The sequence below is a fragment of the Muntiacus reevesi genome, chromosome 1 (genome assembly GCF_963930625.1).
Source record: "Muntiacus reevesi chromosome 1, mMunRee1.1, whole genome shotgun sequence".
In the NCBI taxonomy this organism is placed as follows: Eukaryota; Metazoa; Chordata; class Mammalia; order Artiodactyla; family Cervidae; genus Muntiacus; species Muntiacus reevesi.
Window position 1 is genome coordinate 285,638,241 of NC_089249.1, and position 8,961 is coordinate 285,647,201.

Sequence of the window (8,961 nt, forward strand, 5' to 3'; positions counted from 1 at the left end):
TCTGGTGTTTATGCTTACAACACCCTCCCCCTCGTACTTACATATTAGAAAGAAGGCCGCAGAGACATCGGACCACCAGAGTCCATTCCTGGGTTATTGACTTCAGTCTATGACTGTTTTTGAAGAAATGCACGAGGAAGAAAGTGAGGTCCTATCGCCTTTGTTCCTCATCACTGTCTCCTGACCGTGAGTCTTTGCCTTATATAAGCCCCTAGACTCCTCATGGGCGGGGTGTGGGGCACAGTTCTTGAGGCATGACCCTCCTGTGTTCCCCTCTCTGCTGGCTTGAGAATAAAAGCCACCTTGGTATTTCCTTCAGACTCTGTCTCTGCAATTTTTATTTGGCTTCCCTGGGAAGAGAAAGCCAAGATTTTGGCCAGCAACCATTCTAGCTTGGCCATTGTCAGTCGAGCTGCCCTGAAGACAAGTGTTCATGGGCAGCTGTGAATTCTGATTTTTTCTGGATTGGAGCACAAACGTGGGATTGAGGTTAGGGCCATGTGGTTTCTGGATGTTACCCTGATTACGAACCTCCTTGCTGGTTTTGATAGTTCCTGCAGCCATTTACACCCCCACCAAGAGTGTAGGAGAGTTCCCTTTTGCCTCCATTGTCTGCAGCCTGTATTCTTTGTAGATGTTTTAGACGGTGCCATGCTGACCTGTGGGAGGGGATTTTTCATGGGAGCTTTGATTTGCGTGGATTTAGTACACAATGGCGTGCTGCAGTCCACGGGATTGCAAGGAGTCGTACATGACTGAGCGACTGAACTACATAGTCAGCTGCAGGAATTTTTCTGGTACTTTTCAATACTGTACAGAGTGACTACAGTTTACCTCTTGAAACTGTGTTCTTGAAAGGTGGCCCTGTTTGAATTCATGTCTGATGATTTACCCCGGGACATGACTGGACAGGAGAGGTCATTTACAGTCCCGCAGGCCTTGTGAATATGAAGAGCCCAACAGCACTAGGTTTAAAGTCGTTTTTCTGGAAGATGGCCCTAAAGAAACAACATTGCTTCCTGCCCCACTCTGGTCCACAGGCATTGAGTCTCATGGAAAACTCTGTTCATGGATTGTCAGCTAGAGTGGACTGTGCCAGAAGAAACACCCCAGGCTTGAACCTCTTCTCCTTCCCCCTTACCCAGGGTCCCCAGGATACATCCCAGGTTTTTGGAACACCACTTCAGAGGGTGCTGTCATCTGTAGGCGGGGTGACCCTAAGGATGGAGGCTGGAGGTCGGAACCCCAGCCTAGGGGACATAGACTGGCCAGGGGACCTTGCAAACCTGTTCCAGCCCAGAGGTTCCACCAATTCTTGGGTGATGTAGGCTTGGTTTCTCTGCAGGAGGTTCCACCTGCATCCGGAGATTAGGGGCTCGTGCAGAGGGCAGGAGGCACCCCAGGTCCATCGTGGGGCCACATTTCCTGCCACATGCTCCCAGCTCCTCTGCATTGAGCCCCTCCAGTCTTGGGTTCCCTCCAGCTTGAGTCCCTCCAGCTCAGGTTCCACGGATGTGACACCATCTGGTTACCGTGGCCTGAGGGCAAGAGTCAGCCTTCCTGATTCCTGTTTTGTACTTTATTCCCCAATTTGAATTGCAGTATGTAGTTGAATGACAAGGTTGTGGGTGTTTTCTTTCTTTCCTTTTTTTTTTTTTTTTGGATCGACAGAAACTTGTTTCACTTGTGCATAGATGTATATATCTTCTCTTCCAGGTTCTTCTCTGGTATAGGATGTTGCAGAGTGTCGAATAGGATTCCTGTGTTACTCAGTGGGTCCTGGTGGACACTTAAAAAAAAAATATTAGCCTTCCTATGGTAGACTGAATCAGTTCATTACTCCCTGTCCCACATCTGGTCCCATCACTTCATGGCAAATAGATGGGGAAACAGTGGAAACAGTGGCTGACTTTATTTTTCTGGGCTGCAAAATTACTGCACATGGTGATTACAGCCATGAAATTGAAAGACGCTTCCTCCTTGGAAGGAAAGTTATGACCAACCTATACAGCATATTAAAAAGCAGAGATATTACTTTTAAACAAAGGTCCATCTAGTCAAGGCTGTGGTTTTTCCAGTGGTCATGTATGGATGTGAGAGTTGGACTATAAAGAAAGCTGAGCACCGAAGAATGGATGCTTTTGAACTGTGGTGTTGGAGAAAATTCTTGAGAGTCCCTTGGACTGAAAGAAGATCCATCCAGTCCATCCTAAAGGAGATCAGTCCTGAGTGTTCATTGGAAGGACTGATGCTGAAGCTGTAACTCCAATACTTTGGCCACCTCATGCAAAGAGATAACTAATTTGTTAAAACCGTGATGCTGGGAAAGATTGAGGGCAGGAGGAGAAGGGGACAACAGAGGATGATCTGGTTGGATGGCATCACTGACCCAATGGACCTGAGTTTGCGTAAACTCTGGGAGTTGGTGATGGACAGCGAGGCCTGGCGTGCTGCGGTTCATGGGGTCGCAAACAGTCGGACACGACTGAGCGACTGAAGTGAACTGAACTGTCCCAGACTTTTGTTTTTTTCTGGGGACCATTGATTCTTTTCTGAGTCTCTGAGACTGTTTCTCTTTGGTAAAGAAGTTCATCTGTATCCACTTTTAGATCCCAGCTACAAGTGATATCCTATGTTAATATCCCTCCCTGTCTCCCTCACCTCACTTGCTATGATCATGTCTAGTTTCTTCCCTGAGGCCTCCCAGGGCATTCTTTCCTGCTTGTTATGGCTGAGTGATGGTTCATCGTGTCTATGTACCCCATCTTCTTTATTCCTTGTGGACGTCTTTGTTTGCAAATGTTTTTTTTTCCCCATTCTGAAGACTGTCTTTCTCTTTCATTTAGGGTTCCATTGCTGTACAAACACTTTTAAGGTTAATTCGGTCCTGTTTTCTTTCTTTTTTTAGAAATATAAATTTATTTATTTTAATTGGAGGCTAATTACTGTACAATATTGTATTGGTTTTGCCATACATTGACATGAATCCGCCCTGGGTGTAAATGTGTTCCCCATCCTGAAACCCCCTCCCACCTCACTCCCCATCCCATCCCTCAGGGTCATCCCAGTGCACTGGCTTTGAGTGCCCTGTCTCATGCATCGAACCTGGACTGGCGATCCATTTCACATATGATAATAGACATGTTTAAATGCCATTCTCCAAATCATCCCACCCTCGCCCTCTCCCACAGAGTCCAAAAGACTGTTCTATACATCTCTGTTTCTTCTGCCGTCCCACATACAGGGTTATCGTTACCATCTTTCTAAATTCCATATATATGCATTAGTATACTGTATTGGTGTTTTTCTTTCTGGCTTACTTCACTCTGTATAATAGGCTCTAGTTTCATCCACCTCATTAGAACTGATTCAAATGTATCATTTTTATTGGCTGAATAATGTTGTATATATGTACCACAGCTTTCTTATCCATTTGTCTGCCAATGGGCATCTAGATTGCTTCCATGTCCTGGCTATTATAAACAGTGAACATTGAGGTACATGTGTCTCTTTCAGTTCTGGTTTCCTCGGTGTGTATACCCAAGAGTGGAATTGCTGGGTCATATGGCAGTTCTCTTTCCAGTTTTTTAAGGATTCTCCACACTGTTCTCCATGGTGGCTGTACTAGTTTGCATTCCCACCAACAGTGTAAGAGGGTTCCCTTTTCTCTACACCCACTCCAGCATTTATTGCCTGTGCGCTTTTGGATAGTAGCCATCCTGACTGGCGTGTAATGGTACCTCATTGTGGTTTTGATTTGCATTTCCCTGATAATGAGTGATGTTGATCATCTTTTCATGTGTTTGTTAGCCATCTGTTTGTCTTCTTTGGAGAAATGTATGTTTAGTTCTTTGGCCCATTTTTTGATTGGGTCGTTTATTTTTCTGGAATTGAGCTACAGGAGTTGCTTGTATATTTTTGAGATTAATTCTTTGTCTGTTGCTTCGTTTGCTATTATTTTCTCCCATTCTGAAGGCTGTCTTGTCACCTTGCTTATAGTTTCCTTTGTTGTGCAAAAGCTTTTAAGTTTAATTAGGTCCCATTTGTTTGTTTTTGTTTTTATTTCCAGTATTTTGGGAGGTGGGTCATGGAAGATCCTGCTGTGATTGATGTCGGAAAGTGTTTTGCCTATGTTTTCCTTTAGGAGATTTATAGTTTCTGGTCTTACGTTTAGATCTTTAATCCATTTTGAGTTTATTTTTTTGTATGGTGTTAGAAAGTGTTCTAGTTTCATTCTTTTACAAGTAGTTGACCAATTTTCCCAGCACCATTTGTTAAAGAGATTGTCTTTTCTCCATTGTATATTCTTGCCTCCTTTGTCAAAGATAAGGTGTCCATAGGTGTGTGGATTTATCTCTGGACTTTCTATTCTGTTCTATTGATCTATATGTCTGTCTTTGTGCCAATACCATAGTGTCTTGATGACTGGGCTTTGCAGTATAGCCTGAAGTCAGGCAGGTTGATTCCTCCAGTTCCATTCTTCTTTCTCAAGATTGCTTTGGCTATTCGAGTTTTGTTTTGTATTTCCATACAAACTGTGAAATTATTTGCTCTAGTTCTTTGAAAAATACCCTTGGTATTTTGATACCATTGGTAGCTTGGTAGTGATTGCATTGAATCTATAGATTGCTTTGGGTAGTATACTCATTTTCACTATATTGATCCTTCCTATCTATAAACATGGTATATTTCTCCATCTATTTGTGTCCTCTTTGATTTCCTTCACCAGTATTTTATAGTTTTCTATATATAGGTCTTTTGTTTCTTTAGGTAGATCTATTCCTAAGTATTTTATTCTTTTCATTGCAAAGGTGAATGGAGTCATTTCCTTAATTTCTCTTTCTGTTTTCTCATTGTTACTGTATAGGAATGCAAGGGATTTCTGTGTGTTGATTTCATATCATGCAACTTTACTATATTCATTGTTTAGCTCTAGTAATTTCTGGTGGAGTCTTTAGGGCTTTCTATGTAGAGTATCATGTCATTTGCAAACAGTGAGAGTTTTACTTCTTTCCAGTCTGGATTCCTTTTATTTCTTTTTCTGCTCTGACTGCTGTGGCCAAAACTTCCAAAACTATGTTGAATAGTAGTGGTGAGAGTGGGCACCCTTGTCTTCTTCCTGACTTTGGGGGAAATTCTTTCAATTTTTTCACCATTGAGGGTAATGTTTGCTGTGGGTCTATTGTATATAGCTTTTATTATGTTGAGGTATGTTCCTTCTATTCCTGCTTTCTGGAGGGTGTTTTTTTTTTTTTTTTTAAATCATAAATAGATGCTGCATTTTGTCAAAGGCTTTCTCTGCATCTATTGAGATGATCATATGGATTTTATTTTTCAATTTGTTAATGTGGTGTATTATGTTGATTGATTTGTGGATATTGAAAAATCCTTGCATCCCTGAGATAAAGCCCATTTGGTCATGATGTATGATTTTTTAATATGTTGTTGGATTCTGTCTGCTAGAATTTTGTTAAGGATTTTTGCATCTATTTTCATCAGTGATATTGGCCTGTAGTTTTCTTTTTTGTGGTATCTTGGTCTGGTTCTGGTATTAGGGTGATGGTGGCCTCATAGAATGAGTTTGGAAGTTTACCTTCTTCTGCAATTTTCTGGAAGAGTTTGAGTAAAATAGGTGTTCAGTCACTTCAGTTCAGTCGCTCAGTCGTGTCTGACTCTTTGCAACCCCATGAACTGCAGCACGCGAGGCCTCCTTGTCCATCACAAACTTCCGGAGTTTACTCAAACTCATGCCCATTGAGTCAGTGATGCCATCCAGCCATCTCATCCTGTCATCCCCTTCTCCTCCTGCCCCCAGTCCCTCCCAGCATCAGGGTCTTTTCCAAAGAGTCAACTCTTTGCATGAGGTGGCCAAAGTGTTGGAGTTTCGGCTTCAGCATCAATCCTTCCAATGAACACTCAGGACTCATCTCCTTCAGGATCGACTGGTTGGATCTCCTTTAAGTCCAAGGGACTCTCAAGAGTCTTCTCCAACACCACATTTCAAAAGGAATCCTTTTCCTTCTTGGAACCAGTCTGTTGTTCCAATTTTTCGGGACTCAGCTTTCTTCACAGTCCAACTCTCACATCCATACATGACCACTGAAAAAACCATAGTCTTTACCAGACCGACCTTTGTTGACAAAGTAATGTCTCTGCTTTTTAACATGCTATCTAGGTTGGTCATAACTTTCTTTCCATGGAGGAAGCATCTTTTAATTTTGTGGCCGCAATCACCATCTGCAGTGATTTTGGAGCCCCCACAAATAAAGTCAGCCACTGTTTCCACTGTCTCCCCATCTATTTCCCATGAGGTGGTGGGACCAGATGCCATGATCTTAGTTTTCTGAATGTTAAGCTTTAAGTCAACTTTTTCACTCTCCTCTTTCACTTTAATCAAGAGGCTTTTTAGTTCATCTTCACTTTCTGCCATAAGGGTGGTGTCATCTGCACATCTGAGATTACTGATATTTCTCCCGGCAATCTTGATTCCAGCTTGTGCTTCTTCCAGCCCAGCGTTTCTCCTGATGTACTCTGCATATAAGTTAAATAAGCAGGGTGACAATATACCGCCTTGACGGAATCCTTTTCCTACTTGGAACCAGTCTGTTGTTCCATGTCCAATTCTAACTGTTGTTAGCTCTTCTCTAAATTTTTGGTGGAATTCAGCTCTGAAGCCATCTGGCCCTGGGCTTCAGATACTGGCTGGGCTCCAGATACTGGCTGGGCTCATGAGTCCCGTAAGCAGGGCAGGGCTGGTGGCTGAAGACAGGCTTGGCCTCTGGAGCTCTGCCGTCACCGAGTCACCCAGGGTCCCCGAGTCCTGGCAGCCAAGCAGAGCCACGCGCAGGCGGGGCTCGTACAGCCACGGGGCCGCCGTGGTCAGGGTGGAGTGTGCGGCGGAGGCTGCTGGCTGTCCGTCCCGTGACTGCTGGCGTCCTGTGTGCCCGTGCAGGGCAGTCACGGTGTCAGGTGGGGCCTGGCCGCTGTCCTGGGGACAGGATGGGACCTCAGAGAGCTCGCATCCCCACTCCCCATCTCCCAGCTCCGCTTCAGATCATGGCTTGTGGCTGCTGGCAGCTCCCTGGGATGGGAGGCTGTGTAAAGCACCAGCCTCCTTACTCAAGGTCAGCTGAGACCCCCAGCTCTGGGGTCACACAGCATCCCTGCCACCATCCAGGTCATCCCACTTCTGTGAGGGAGGACCTGTGTGGGGCTGTGGGTGATGGGGATTTGGGGGTGTTGTGGGCTGGCCCCAGGAGTCAGCTTCTTGAGTGGAGGGGAACAGAGGGGAGGGGTGGTAGAAGCTTTGACCTGCTCAGCCTTCCCGGGGAATCCAGGCCCAGCTCTGGTGGGAGGTGCAGGTAAGAAGCCCCTGCAGGTTTCTGGGTCCCCTTCGTTTTCAGTTGAAGCCCCGCTGCCTGCACCACCCCTAACTCTCCCTCCCATGGCCCCGTCGTGAAGCCACAGAAGATGGGGAATTTACGTGGCTTCCCTTCCTGTAGGGAAACCAAGCCACAGACAAACACGTTCCTTTAAGAAAGCATAGAAACCGGAAAATAATCGTGGGTGGTTGTCACTGACACGGTTCATGTAGAGACGCTTCACAAGCCTGGCCCGGGGAGGGAATTGAGGGTCATTACCCCGAGTCCGGGAGTTCGCATCCTCTGCCCCCCGCCCCATGGCCCACTCTCCCCTTGGTGTCTTCTGGTGACTGGGCGGACTTCAGCCTCATGAACCCCTTCTGGAAGGATCAGGCCAGGGCAGAGGTCATTCACAGAGGGGAGGGTGTGGTCGACCTTAAGAACGCCATTGACCCCACTCTGTGTTGGAGCTATGTTCCGGGTCTGAGCAAGCGTGGCTTCCTGGTGCTGTCCCCACTTTCACTCACCCAGGGTAGGGGGCTTTGTGTCCACCTTGTCCCCTCGTGCAGCCTGGTCACCCCGGGATCCGTGCTGTGTGAGCATCTGCTCTGCTCACAGCGCACCCCGGGGCCCATCAGACTTCACTCATGAAAGGGAAGTGTAAGGATGAACTATTCCATGGTTAAGAATTTCAAGGTCGCGACAGCATTGACCAGAGTGCACAGACATAGGTACGAGGCCCATGCATAGAGAAGCCACGGTGTGGAATTCAAGGACCCTCCGTGTGGGGGTGGGATGGGTGCCGGACGGGGATTTCCTGCAAACGCGGCTCCAGGCTCTGTTCTCGGCAGGGGGACGACTGTGGGCCCTGCCTGTCTGTGGAGGGGCCCTGGGGCTGCCCAACTCAGCAGGAAAGGCAGGGGTGGGAAGGGAGGTCGCCCTCCCTTAGCACCCCTGACCTCACACCCCCTCATCAGGGCATCCTAGTGCCTAAATGGCCCCTTCCTCATCTATTTGAGGACCTGGAAGGTGTGGGGGCTGGAGGACATGCAGGAAACAATATTGTGTAAAGCAATTATCCTTCTATTAAAAATAAAAAAAGATTAAAGGGAAAAACACAAAGGACAGCAAAGCTGGGGCTTGCATTCTCAGCCAGCCTCTGCCAGATTCCGCCTGTGATTACGCATCAGACCAAAATGCTGGTGCTCCCACCCTGTATCACAGACGAGAATAGAGACACAGAGAGGTTGAGCATCTTGCCCCAGCTCACACAGCTGCTGAGAGCAGGGCTGAGACCTGGACCCCTGTCGTCAAATCTGGAGTCCAGATGCTGTGATGACCCTGAGGGAGCGGCAGAGACCAGACGGCCGATGCTGAGTCAGGCGCGTGCGCACACACACACACGTGCACGTGGCCTTCACCTTTGTGGCTACAGAAGTCAGAGGGAACCAGAGGGCCACGAGGAGAGGCCAAAGGAGAGTCGGGGTCTATAAGGAGGAGAGGCCCCACTTCCCAGGAGGCTGGGGAATTCCCTTCCCTGTTGAGTCTGACTCCACTCTGCATTCCTCTCGCTGGACCCAGGATTGACTATCCAGTGACC